This window comes from Myotis davidii, unplaced genomic scaffold (genome assembly GCF_000327345.1).
Source record: "Myotis davidii unplaced genomic scaffold, ASM32734v1 scaffold294, whole genome shotgun sequence".
Lineage (NCBI taxonomy): Eukaryota > Metazoa > Chordata > Mammalia > Chiroptera > Vespertilionidae > Myotis > Myotis davidii.
The window spans coordinates 1371945-1384916 of NW_006287706.1; positions in this window are offsets into that span (position 1 = coordinate 1371945).

Here is a 12972-nt window from a genome sequence, read left to right on the forward strand (position 1 = left end):
ATGAAAGAGGATTACAGGCCAATGTCCCTCATGAACATAGATGCCAAAATCTTCAACAAAATCTTAGCAAATCTGATCCAGCATTCCATCAGAAAGATCATACACCATGACCAAGTAGGAATTATCCCAGGGATAGAAGGACGGTACAATATCCGCAAATCAATAAACGTGATACATCACATAAACAAATTGAAAGAAAAAAACCACATGGTCATATCAATTGATGCAGAAAAAGCATTTGACAAAATTCAACACCCATTCTTGATAAAAACTCTCAGTAAGGCGAGAGTATTGTTCCCATGGGCGGGAGTTTGACCTACCGAGAGTTACATGTGCGCTGACCACCAGGGGGCAGCATGGAACATGGTGGGAATCGGCAATGTGACACTGGCAGTGGGTGGAAGTGGAGGCTCCTGAGGAGCACCGGACCGTGGCGGAATGGTGGAGCAGGTGAGCGGGCAACACCAGGCCAAGGTGGATGTGAGTGGGGGCCCCCCCAGTCACCCCACCAGTCACCCCACAGATTGGCCCTGGTTGCCAGCCAGGCTAGGCACCCTACCCTTGCATGAATTTTATACACTGGGCCTCTAGTGTTCATATAAAAAATTAGAAAATCAATTTACATTTCCCTGATGATTAGTGACATTGAGTATCTTTTTATATGTCTATTGGCCATCTGTAGGTCCTCTTTAAATAATGAGATATCTCCTCACACCTGTCAGAATGGCTATCATCAATAAATCAACAAATAATAAGTGTTTTAAGGATGTGGAAGAAAGAAATCCTCACGCACTATTGGTGGGAATGCAGACTAGTGCAGCCGCTGTGCAAACAGTATGGATTTTGCTCAAAACATTACAAATGGAGCTGCCTTATGACCCTGTGATTCAATTTCTTGGAATTTATCTAAAGATACAAAACACTAATTGGCAAGAATATATACACCCCTATGTTTATTTCACTTCTATTTACAGTAGCCAAGATTTGGAAGCAGCCTGAGTGCCCATTAGTAAAGATGAGTTGATAAAAAGCTGTGGTACATTTACATAATGAAATACCACTTAGCCATATAAAAAGAAGGAAATCTTATCCTTTGGACAGCGTGAATGGACTTACTACATGAAATAAACTAGCCAGAGAAATACAAGTACCATATGATTTCACCTACATGTGGAATTTAATGAACAAAATAAACAGACAAATAAAATAGTTACAGACTCATACAGAGACCAGACTGACATCTGTCAGAGGGGAGGTGGTTGGGGAGCTGGGTTAAAAGGTGGAGAGATTAAGAAAATAAAGAAATAAAAACTCATAGACAGACACAGTACCAGAGGGTAAGGAGTTTGAGGGAGGTAGGAGAGGGTAAACAGGGAATAAATGGTGATGGAAGGAGACCCCTTGGAGTGTGAACACACAATATAATATGCAGAAGATGCATTATAGAAGCATAGACTTGAAACCTACATAATTTTATTAATCAATGTCACGCCAAAAAAATCAACTTTAAAAATTAGAAAAATCAAATAGTTCAGTTATGTTATACATTTAATATCAACTCTAAACTAAAATTTCAGTCATTTTTTTGCATTGTGAAAATAATTTTTCAAATATATTCTTGAAAATAATGTAAAACTATTTAGAAAATATTTATACTACTTAAAGGTATTCTCAAATATGTTTTTACTCTTCTATTTGTTAGATTTGTGAATATATGAATGAAACTATTGCTAAACAATGTTTTCTACAGTTGTTTTTAAATTTGAACAATAGATATTTACTGTCAACAAAAGTCATAAAATTCAGAAGTATTTGTCAAATTTTTCGGCTGAAAATATGGCTAAAGTGTGCCCACATAATTAATAAATTGTGGAAAATTCAGAGTAACAAATTTTAGTAGCATAACACCAGATATCTATAACAACCAGTGTTTCCAATAATTTTAAAAGTTCAATTACAGAATTTACCAAACCACCATCTTATAAACATTTCAACTTGTAAAATCAGCAATCTTTTACCATTTCAGTACTTCCTCCTGCCTCCTGTATGACTTTATTTTTTGCAATTTTTATTAAGAAAAGCAATAAATACCCCAGGCCACATTCATGTGTGTAATACATTTCATAAGTCTCACCTTGGGCTGTGTCAATATCTGCAATTATAGAGTGGAATATCTTAAAAACATAATTTTTAATAGACTGTTATAGGCAGCACTTCCATAATAGCACCTTTGTAAGGAGGAACAAGGCTGATATCTGTAGGTTAGTGCCTGGGCCAGGTGTTTGGATTGTTTCAAATGCAAAAGTGGCACCATCCACTTTATCTAATCCATGTGCTGAAGAGAAAGGAGAGTAGCAGATTGTGCATTGGGTTATTGTTCAAATACTACCTGGTAATCTGCTTTACTAAAAAGGATAAAAGAGGAAAAATGCTGAGGCTCCCTATCAGTATCTCAACTGAATCTTTGGTGTCCTGGGAAATTTTATTATCTAATAATAGACAAACATGGTAATTGACTATACCTTTGCTATGCCTCCCATCGGCTAATCAGCGTGATATGCAAATTAACCACCAACAAAGATGGTGGCTAATTTGCATACTGCAGGCAGGGAGGGACAGCACCATCCCACCTGTCCCACCACCATCCAGGCCTGCTATCTGTGACCCAGGGCGGCAGGCATCCCGTGTACGACCTGACCCAGGGCAACCAGACAGGGCAGCAGTGATCCACTGGCCAGCCCGGGGGTCCTGTGTGCGACCCGACCTGGGGTGACTGGATGGGGCAGTGGAGGCTTGATGGCGGCTCCAGCCAGAGCGAAGGCCTGGGTCCCGGGTGCTGGAGGAAAACTGGTGCCAGCATCCAGGGGAAGGGAAAGCCTATTGCATGAATCTTTTCATGCAACAGGCCTCTGGTAGTCTTATAAGTGATATGTATTGATTTATGCTACAAATGAAGCGATTAAAAATTCAAGTCTTGGGAAATTCATAAAAAACTTGGAGTGCTTTAAAATATATCTTATTGACTTTTTACAGAGAGGAAGCAAGAGGGATAGAGATTTAGAGACCTCGATGAGAGAGAAACATTGATCAGCTGCCTTCTGCACACTCCCTACTGGGGATGTGCTCACAACCAAGGTACATTCTCTTGACCAGAATCAAACCTGGGACCCTTGAGTCTACAGGCCGACACTCTATCCATTGAGCCAAACTGGTTAGGGTGATAACTTGAAGTGCTTTATAATATGCTAGGCCACAGGACTAGGAATTTCAGATTTTCTTTTCTAGGTCTCATGCAATATGGGGGCCATAAAGCCATTAGGGTTATATACAAATGGTCTCTATTATATACTAAACTAGAGGCCCGGTGCACAAAAATTTGTGCACTCAGGGTGGGGAGAGGAGGTCCCTCAGCCCGGCCTGTCCCCTCTCGCAATCTGGGACCCCTCGGGAGATAACAACCTGCTGGCTTAGGCCTGCTCCCGGGTGGCAGAGGCCAGGCCCCCTCACTCCGCTGATCCCGTGGCCAGGATGCCTCTCAGCTCCGCTGATCTGGGGGTCCTGAGGCCTCAAGGCTCCGCTGACCCCAGGGCCCTGAGGCCTCTCTGCCCTGCCGCTTCAGGGCTGTTTGGCTTTGCTCTGCTTGGAGCCTGAGTATGCAAATTAACCGCCATCTTTTAGCTTCTATAATTGAAACATTGTATCTTTTGGAGTTGTTGCTTCAGGAGCTCAGAGCCCTGCAGCTGCAGATGGGGAACCTTGGCTTCCTCCATCACTGGGGCAACCAAGCCTCCTGTTCTCAGCTGCCTGGCTGCCAGCCGCCATCTTGGCTGACAGTTAATTTGCATATCTCGCTGATTAGCCAATGGGAAGTGTAGCGGTCGTATGCCAATTACCATGTTTCTCTTTTATTAGTGTAGATTACATTGGTATAAAAATGAATGTTATGTTTATTCTCCCAAATTATCATGAAAATAATAGAACATAAGGTACTTTAATCTTCTTTTTCAGGTTCTTTTTTTAAGTCTTTATTGTTGAGAATATTACAGGTGTCCCCCGTGTCCTTTCCCCCCTCATTGCCCTCCACTACCTGATTACAGCCCCACTGCAGGCCTATCTTTGATCTTTATTAATGTTCTTTCACATTTGCAAATGATTTATGTTTATAAAATAAATTACTCAGTGACCAACTTGGAGCAGTTTATTACTTGCAGTTAAGGGATTATTCAACACAATTATTTTTCCTCTTCAGTCTTTTGTCTGGCTAAATAATAGATTAAGAGTGCACTAAGGAAAAACTTAAATAAACTATTTCTAATTAAAATATTCAGTTTCTTTTCCATCTCACAGGGAAGCTTTTAAAATTTATTATTGAAATATAGTTGACATACAATATTATATTAGTTTCAGTTGTACAGCAAAAAATGATTTGACATTTACATACCTCACAATGTAATCACCACAAGAAATCTAGTAACCATCTGTCACCAGGAAAAGTTATTGAGATATTGACTATTTTCTCTATGTTGTACATTATATCCCCAAGACTTATATATTTCATAACTGAAAGTTTGTACTTCTATCCCCATTCACCCTTTTTACTCATCCTTCTACACTCTTCCCGCTGACAACTATCAGTTTGTTCTCTGTATCAGGGAAACTTTTACTACTAAAGAAAAACATCTCTTTGATTCCCTTGATTAGTTAATTGTTATGATGTTCATATTACTGAGCAAGTAAGAGGACAGGGTTGGAAATGTCTATTAGACTACAGCCTGATGTTTCTAAAAGATATAAAGTCCTTTTTCACAATCAATTTTCTGAAGTGACATCATTCTATGTAAAGAATCTGATGCTTGACCTAGAATAGTAAAGGAACCCACACGGCTTTCAGACCTACTCTCCAAAATTTGCAAAGGGAAAGTATGCTTTGAGCTCTACAGCTTAGAAAATTAATGAATGATTCATCCCCTCAAGAATGAGTTAGGTGTTGTTGCAACCCACTTTTCATACCCCTGTGGGCATGTTATATATAAATAGGAGGTGAGATGAGCTTTATGTTAATGAAAACATGTAGCCTCTTAGCCTGAATGAAAATAAATAAGCAATGTGTTATTGTAGGTCATTAAGTGAATCTGTGTTTTACCTGTGAGAGTAAAGGTAGCCTTGATAAATACTAATTTACTTGATAGAATTTACTTTTTCTGTTTTGTGTACAGACACCTTATAAAGGGACAACCTGTGATTTTGATGGAAGATCAAATAGTTCAGTTATCTTATACATGTTGCTTTTTCATTTCTACGATTATTTAACCAGTGAACCTAGGCAGAGATGGAAGTCATTAGCTATATACTAATGATTAAAGTTGCTCGTTGGTGTTTTAATCGATCAATATCAACATTTAAATCAGTCTTACCAGCTTACATTTTATTTGTTGAGATGCCCAGAGCACATGCACTTGGAAAATAAAATCAATTTAGGTTTTTTATATATTTTATTGATTTTTTACAGAGAGGAAAGGAGAAAGATAGAGATTTAGAAACATTGATGAGAGAGAAACATTGATCAGCTTCCTCCTGCACATCCCCCACAGGGGATGTGCCCACAACCAAGGTACATCCCGTCGACCAGAATTGAACCTGGGACCCCTCAGTCCACAGGCCGACGCTCTATCCAGTGAGCCAAACCGGTTAGGGCAAATCAATTTAGTTTTAAGGAATGATATGAAATCACTAAATATTGGAGTACCACGATTAATTTCTAAAATTTGTTTGTTTGTTTTTTTCCCCCTGTTGTAATAGCATCATCATTGTAGTACAAATAAAATACTTTTCTCTCTTGGCCATTTATAACAATACATTTTTATCTCTCATGTCTTCTGCTGCTTGTACATTATTGTATTGTTTATGAAGAAATCACATACCACTCCCAAGAATGTCAGCTAACAGACATATCAATACACAGAATAATAATTATTGTTTTAAAATGTAATACTGACAAATTTACAAGTGTGAAAATGCTCTTTAGTTATTTTAGGGGTTGGACTTGCTCTCTGAGTAGCTAGAGAATACGTAAAAATTCCTAGATTTTTCTTGTATTTGATTCAGATTTAACTGTTAGATACCTAGAGTGGCATATTTTTAAATGACACAATCCTTTCTTATTCCCTTTTCTACTGTGGCAAAGTTCTCATTATTTGAAAATATGTGGTGGGCAAAATTGTTTTACAGTTTTTTATATAGAAAAATAATATAATCCTATCTAATAAAAGGGTAATATTGCAAATTAACTGTCACTCTGTCACAAAGATGGCGGTGCCCATAGTCACAAGTTGGTGGCACCCAGTCCCCTCAGCCCCCCGGAGTACCCCAGTCCTAGGGTGAGGGGGCAGACACTGAGAGTGGGCAGAATCAGTGGCCTGGCAGAATGCTTGCTTTGTTGCCATGGTGACAAGGCAAGCGTCCTGCTCCAGCCACAGAGGATCTCTGGGCACCATGCACGCACGTGGAACGGCTGGGGCGGGACACTTACATTGTCTCTGAGGTGATGAGGCAAGCGTCCTGCCCTGGCCACAGAGAGCCTCTGGGCTGCAGAGAGCCTCTAAGCAGCGTTCATGGAGTGGCCAGGACCTGCAGAGAGCAGAGAACCACAGGGAGTGGGCCTAAGCCATCAGGGCTGCCAGATTGGAGAGGTACAGATCAGGCTGACAGACCCACCTTCCATGCACGAATTTTGTTCACCAGGCCTCTAGTAATTAATAAATAATAATATAAGAATAAACTATTTTGCATACTCACAACCATAAACCCACTTTTGCTCCAGCCTGTATATTGCAGAGAAAAGGATTATTAAATACACTGAAGGTTAGGGCCTAAGCTAGCAGTCAGACATCCCTCTTGCAATCCAGGACTGATGGCTCCTAACTGCTCACCTGCCTGCCTGCCTAATCACCCCTAACTACCTCTGTCTGCTGGCCTGATCACCCCCTAACTGTTCCCCTGCCAGCTTGATTACGCCCTAACTGCCCTCCCCTGCTGGCCTGATTGCCCCTAATTGCTTGCTCCCCTGCTGGCCTGATCACCCCCTAACTGCCCTCCTCTGCTGGCCTGATTGCCCCCTAACTGCCCTCTCCTGCCAGCCTGATCACCTCTAAGTGCCCTCCTCTGCCGGCCTGATCACCCCTAACCACCTCTGCCTCAGCCTCTGCCACCGTGGTTTTGTCCGGAAGGATGTCTGGAAGACATCTGGTCTACTTAGCATATTACCCTTTTATTGGTGTAGATAGTGGAGAAAAGAAAATCTGTAGGATTCAGACTTTCCCAGTTTCTTCCTTCAGACAAACCAGTGTGCTTTAACCTATTTTTAAAAATTATATTCTACCATTGACCCAAAGATTCTGGTATCTATTACCTACACAGCATGAAGCTTACCTCCTAAACCTTATTCACATCCCTGGGCTGTAAATTATTGATCTGTAATGAAGGAAAAACAATTTATTCCAAAGGATGTGAGAAAAATATGGAACTCTTCTGAGTATTTCTTTTTAGAACATTAATTGTGGATGTTTACTTTTTATAACTTATATTGTATATTTTATATTACACTAGTATACAGACAGTCCTCAGGTTACATTGGACTCAACATATGTCATTTTGTGGTGATGTTTCCATATGTGTTTTATGTTTTTCATTATTTATTTACCACAAGTAAAGGTCAGGAATCGTTATCTTTCTTTAAAAATTTTTAACTGTTTCACTTCATTACTGCTGTGTATGTGCTCCATGTGAGTGACGTAGGTACTTATGTAGGTGGGTTCCGACTTATGGCAAAAATCGCGTCATATTGCGCTGTAGGAACAGATCTCCAATGTAACCCGAGGACCTACTGTATATATGTATTTCTTCAAAATTGGGGTGTTCATGTTAAAACAATGCTAATACAGCTTCACATTAAAACTACTAGACAACTTGAGATATATTAGATACACAATGCATTTATGTAAGTAGATTTTTGTAAGTACATTTAACCAAAGAAGCATGCAAAGTTTTTTACAGGCACTCTGCCAATGTCATGGATACATCAGTAGAACTATTGCTCAAATGCAGGTATAATCTATTGCTTATTGTCACTATATGTCAATCTTAATAAGTAATTTGTGAAAATTAAGATATATTTGAATTCAACTTACACAGACCGTTTAGAAAAATACATGTATCTCTGTAAAGAGAAAACAAAATCAATTCTTATTGACACCTGATGACCACATGGTCTATATAACATGTATAAAACCTATGGCAGTCCAGCTGGTGTGTCTCTGTGGTTGAGCGTTGACCTATGAACCAGGAGGTCACAGCTCAATTCCTGGACAGGGCAATATGCCCGGGTTACAGGCTCTATCCCCAGTGTGAGATTGCATGAGGCAGCTGACCAGTGATTCTCAGAGTTGATGTTTCTATCTCTCTCTTCCTCTCCCTTCCTCTCTGGAATAAATAAAAATATATTTAAAAAATAATAAAACCTATGGGAAAAGGTGAACTATTACAGATATATTACCATGAAAGGAATTGATATAAAAATATAAGGGAAAAACATTAAAATATATTTTAAACATTATTTTGATATTTTGCTATAATATGATATTAACAGTTAGTTCATTATAATGCTTAAAATTTTACTTTATTAAAATAGAAAATATAGTGATTTTCAGCCCTTTTAATTTTAAACCATATACTTCTGCAATCTTAATAGTCAAAAAACTTTAAACTGAAAAACTATATAAATATTAATGTTAATATTATTTTACTAAAATTTTTCCTTCTTTAATATATGTTTTATTATTAAAATGTAGGTTAATTTATATGACATGGGCTCACCAATACCCCAGGGATTTTAATGTAAATTATTCCCAATATAATAATTATAAGTAACAAAAAATACTTTGTAATATAACAAAATAAATTTTTTTATGATTTTATCTTCTTTCTATCTCTTGAACTATCTTATAATGTTAGTTTACTAATATTTGACTGCATGTTCGCAATTTAGATATAGTAACTCTTTCTCTCTTCTTTTGCTATAGAAGGAACAAAACAAATTAAGTTTCTATTTAGAACAGTATTGGGAAAAATGGCAGGCACACAGTGAATGTGTGTCTTGCAGTTTTTTAAACAATGTGAAAATGCAATTAACAGAGATACTATTATCAGGAAAGTGTCCATTATTCATACAGGGTGCAAATATTTTTATGTAAATGTGTTTTAAACATTTTCTTAATCTACTTATGATTTTTCTTAGATTTCTTTGATATATGCAACAAATTCATGATCACATTGTAAGGTCTATAAATATTGAATCACTTCACTATGTTGTACACCGGACACTAATATAATATTATATGCCAACTATACTCTAATTAAAATTAAGAATTTTTTTAAAAAAGGTTTTACATTTGTTTTCTATTTCTACAAAGAGGAAGGCCATTGTATTTTTGGGACGTTTGGGTCACTTTTACTTAATTAAGTAGTTGCTTACTTCAATAGATGAAGAGAAATGAGAAAGGTAATTGGAAGAAAAAACATTTTTGCCTAACAAACTTCATGTGTAAACTTTGTCGCTCCATTTCTGTCCCAAAACGCACAGCTGCAGAACGCTTACATGAATTCAAATTGTAACATTCAGTTGGGCTCTCTATGAAGCATGTGATGAAAACAGAAATATTATCTTTTCAACTATCAGAGCACTTAATGTTTCTGTGTTATTGCCACCAACCTTGTTAACTTTTATCATTTCTGCAATTAAGAAATAAATTTATCCTTAACTTCAAATTTCTTTTCCTCTTTGAAGTATCTATGATTCTACACAGTTTCACATGGTAGAGTGTGATATGAGAGCCATTTTCATGCCTCAAACATGTTTGAAAGAAAATGTGTTTGTTTATAATTTTATATCAATTTCTAATTATCTAGCCTCTCACCTTTGAAATAATTTTGCTGTTGAAAGTTTTATAGAACTAGAATACATTTTGGATAGTTCATTAGGCTGAATGTCTTTTTCTTTCTTACTGTGGATTAAACATTGAGAATCCTGTAATAAAATGGCAATTGACAATATTTCATACAACTTCATTTTTATTGTACTTTTTCCTTTCAATATTGCTTAGTATTCTAAATGCTTCTAGGGCTCATATACTTGTTGATTTGAATTTGCATGGAGCTAAACATATAAAGTCACTATAAATGCAAATCCCTTCACACACTAAACTGAATAAAATGTAGGTGACATTGACATGGGTTTGAGGTTGATAATACAATTCTCACTTGATATAAATTTCTATTCAAGTGTGAAAATCAATTTAGAGAAAATATTATTCAAAGTAATTTTGTTTGTTTTAGATTTATGTGTAGTAAATATTCATATACTTAAGAATTATCTTGGAAATCCTTTAGCCCAAGTATATTTGGTCTACAAGAGGCCAAAAAATATTTTAAAAAATGCAAGTGACTCACCTGTCTAGGATTACATAAGAGTAAAGCTAGAAAAATATTTCTTTCTTTTTTTTTTTTTAAATTGATTTCAGAGAGGAGAAAGAGATAGAAACATCAATGATAAGAGAGAATCATTGATTGGTTGCCTTCTGCATGCCACCTGATGGGGATTGAGCCCGCAACCCTGGCATATGCCCTTGACCAGAATTGAACCCAGGATCCTTTAGTCCACAGGCCTACACTCTATCCACTGAGCCAAACCAGCAAGGGCTAGGAAAATATTTCTTAATGTGCATTATGGTCCATTGTCTTCTGGTTAAAGCCTAATACCTTTAAACAATCCTATCTAATAAAAGTAATATGCAAATTAACTTTCATTCCACAACAAAGATGGCTGCACCCATAGCGGCTGGGCAGGATGCTGGTGGTGTCACCCCGGCAATGTGAGCCCAGCAGAAAAGCGGGCCTGCAGGCAGCACCCAGCAGGGCCTGCTGGGCAGTAGCCAGAGACCTGTGAGCAGGCAAGCAGGCCCAGGCAGCACCCAGAAGGGCCTGCTTGCGCATCCTCATGGTGTGGAGCAGGCAGGCCCTGCAGAATGCAGAGAACCATGGGGAGTGGGCCCAAGTCATCAGTAGCACATCCCCTGAGGGCTCCCGAATTGCAGAGGGTGCAGGCCGGGCTGAGAGACCTCCCCCCCTTCCTTCCTGTGCATAAATTTTGTGCACCGGGCCTCTAGTCTCTCTATATAAAAGGCTAATATGCAAAGTGTCCCCTTGGGAGTTCAACCAGGAGACCAGGAGTTCAATTGCTCACTATGATGTGCACTGACTACCAGGGAGCAGCAAGGAATGAAGGAAGGCCCCAGCCAGCAGCCTGCAGCTGGGAAAGGGAGGCCCTGATCACTGGCCAGGCCTAGAGACCCTACCTGTGCACAAATTTCGTGCACCAGGCCTCTACTTTTAAAATAAAAAATGTCTACTTATAGGTGAACCAGGTATGGTTGAAAAAATCAACTCAATGATGTATAGTCATATATTAAGAAAGCGTAGATTTCCAAAAGGATGACTGCATCTCTGTTGAATGCCATAGGCTATCTAATACAGGGGCCAGCAAATTATAGTTTGGGCCAATGCAGACCAATCACATGTTTTTATATAACCCAAAGTCTAAGATTGTGTTATACATTTTTCAGTATTGAAAAAATCAAAACACTATGCTGTGACACCTATAAATTATATGAAATTGAAATGTTAGTGTTCATGATAAAATTGTGTTGAAACAGTCATGTTCCTTTATTTTTGTATTTTCTATGTCACTTCTGCACTACAATGATAGAGTTGTACAGTTGCATCAGAGACCATATGTAGCATAAAACTTAAAACATTTATTATATAGCTTTACACACCACATACATACACACATACAAACACACACATGCCAATAGCCCCTAATCTAACAGACCAAATATCACCTAATTTATTATTGACTGGTTGATTAGAGTCTGATCTCTCTCTTTCTTTTTTAGATATTGTTATTTTATTATATTCTTTTATTTTTTATTTATCTTTTTCTGGAAAAACATAATTCTTTACTGTTGAAAGTATTACATATGTCCCTTTCGCCTGCCCCCCTCCCCCCCCCGCCCCAGCCTTTCAGCACCCTATTGTCTATTTCCATGCATTATGCATATATGCCTACAAGATCTTTGGTTGATTATCTTCCACCCATTCACCATCCCCTGCCTTTCCTCTGAGATTCCACACTTTGTTCCATGCTTCTAGTCTCTGGATCCACTCTGTTTATCAGCTTATATTGTTACTTAGATTTCACATATGAGTGCAATCATGTGATACTCATCTTTCTCTCATTGACTTATTTTACTTAGCATGATATTCTCCAGGTCCCTCCATGCTGTCTCAAAGGGTAAGAAATTCTTCTTGTTTGCTGCATAGTATTCCACAGTATGAATGTACCACAGCATTTTTATCCATTCATGATGGGAACTTGGGCTGTTCCCAGATCTTAGCTATTATAAATTATGCTGCTATGAACATAGGGGGACATACATTCTTTCTGACTGGTGCTTCAGATTTCTTAGCTTATATTCCTAGAAGTGGGATCACTGGGTCAAATGGCAGATCAATATTTAATTTTTTTGAGGAAACTCCATACTATTTTCCATAATGGCTGCACCATTCCACATTCTCACTAGCAGTGTACTAGGGTTCCCTTTTCTCCACATCCTCGCTAGCACTTGTCCTTTGTAGTTTTGTTGATGGCAGGCATTCTGACAGGTGTGAGATGGTACCTCATTGCTATTTTGGTTTGTGTCTCTGAGATGCTCAGTGACTTTGAGCATTTTTTCAGATGTTTCTGGGCCATCTGTATGTCCTCTTTGGAGAAGTGTCTATTTAGGTCCTTTGCCCATTTTTTAATTGGATTGTTTGTCTTCCCTTTTTATTATGTATGAGTTCTTTTATATTTTGGAT